Source organism: Propithecus coquereli, unplaced genomic scaffold (assembly GCF_000956105.1).
Source record: "Propithecus coquereli isolate 6110/MARCELLA unplaced genomic scaffold, Pcoq_1.0 Scaffold610, whole genome shotgun sequence".
NCBI lineage: Eukaryota > Metazoa > Chordata > Mammalia > Primates > Indriidae > Propithecus > Propithecus coquereli.
The window spans coordinates 7,833-10,080 of record NW_012152064.1 but is presented as its reverse complement, the minus strand read 5'-3'; positions in this window follow the sequence as shown (position 1 = coordinate 10,080).

Below are 2,248 nucleotides of genomic sequence, written 5' to 3'. Positions count from 1 at the left end.
AATTAATTTACTTTAGTGTAGAATGCATAAAGTAGAAAGCAAAACTGAAGTTTACAATGTATTTATTGATCATATATTTGGTGCCCGGTATTTTGTTATTATTTTGGGTCACTTAATCTTCATATCACCTTTAGAAGGTTCATCATTTTCTCCTTTTTACTTGCCTTATATATGAGGGGAAAAAAGGGAACACAAATGTAAATTCATTCTCCCATTAAGACATAGATGGTCAATTATAGTCTCAATTTAGAATCCAGGCCTGGGGAGCAAGACGGAGGACCAGAGACACCACCAGCCAGAGCATTTTTGTAAGAAGGAGATGTTTTAAATGAAAGAGAAAAATCAGACAGGCAAACATAGGTGAGATGAGGGCCTGAAGCAAGGGTGCCTGAACCTACAGGAGACTCCATGGGAAGAGGCTGCAGAGCAGAACTGGAAGGAGAAAGGCATTGGCAGGGATTAAGCCCCAAAAGGCTTGGAGACCAGTAAGAAGGGTAGGTGGATCAGTTAACATCCCCCTCCCTTGCATCTCAGACTGTTGCTGGGCTCCCGAGCTGCTGGAGAGACCTTCTGCTAACTTGAACCCAGTGAATGTGCTGCCAATGAGCAGAGAGCTTCTTGCAGACAGGGCACGAGGCCCCTAGCCCTGCCAGGATGCCTCCTGCTCCTCAGACCCAAGCCCAACATAATTTTGCATGGATGTAGACAAAATAAATCTATGCATCGTATGAAACCATAGAATAGCCTGTATAGCCAAAGCAACCTTAAACAAAAAGAACAAATTGGGAGGCACCAGCATACCAGACTTCAAGCTATACTAAAAAGCTATGGTAATCAAAACAGCATGATACTGGCACAAGAATAGAGCCACAGACCAATGGAATAGAACAGAGAACTCAGATGTAAAACCATCCTCATACAGCCATCTGATCTCTGACAAAGCAGACAAAAACATACATTGGGGAAAAAAATTCCTATTCAATAAATGATGCTGGGAAAATTGGATAGCCACAGGTAGAAGATTGAAATAGGATCTGTACCTCTAACCTCTCATAAAAATCAACTCAGGATGGATAACAGATTTAAACCTAAGGCATGAAACCATAAGAATTCTACAAGAAAATGTTTAAAAAACTCTATAGACATTGGCCTAGGCAAAGAATTTATGAAGAAGACTCCAAAGCAATCACAGCAACAAAAAATAAATAAACAAATGGGACCTGATCAAATTAAAAAGCTTCTGCACAGACAGGGAAACTGTCATTGAAGTGAATAGACAACCTACAGAATGGTAAAAAATATTTGCATGTTATACATCCAATAAAGGGCTGATAACTAGAATCTATATAGAATTCAGGAAAATCAGCAATAAAAAATCAAACAACCCCATTAAAAGTGGTCAAAGGACATGAACAGAAACTTTAAGAGAAGAAAGACTGATGGCCAATAAACATATGAAAACATGCTCAACATCTCTAATCATCATCAGCTATTGCAAATCAAAAGCACAATGAAATATCACTTAACTCCAGTGAGAATGACTTTTATCAAAATTCCCAAAACAATAAATGTTAGCATGGATTCAGAGAGATAGGAACACTCATACACTGGATTCAAACTAGTACAAACTCTATGGAAAATAATATGGAGATACCTCAAAGAGTTAAAAGTAGAATTACCATTTGATCCATCAATCTCATTACTGGGCATCTATCCAAAGGAAAAAATGGACATTCTATAAAAAAAGCATCCGCACTCAAATGTTTATAGCAGCACAATTCCCAGTTGCAAAGATGTGGAAACAACCCAAGTGTCCATCAATATATGAGTGGATTAATAACATGTGGTATATGTATACCATGGAGTACTACTCAGCCATAGAAAAAGTGGTGAACTACCAATTTTGTTATCCTGGATGGAACTGGAGCCCATTCTTTTAAGTGAAGTATCAAAAGAATGGAAAAACAAACACCACATGTACTCACCATAAATTGGTACTAATCGATCAACACTGATGTACACATATGGGAGGTAACATTCAACGGGTGTCAGGCAGGTGGGAGCAGGGAAGAGGGGAAGGGTAAATTCACACCTAACAGGTGTGTTGCACGCTGTCTGTGGGATGGGCACACTTGTAGCTCTTACTCAGGGGTTGCAAAGGCAATTTAGGTTACCAAAGCATTTGTACCCCCATAATACCCTCAAATTTTTTTAAAAAGGAGAAAAATGAATACTATTTCATAACACA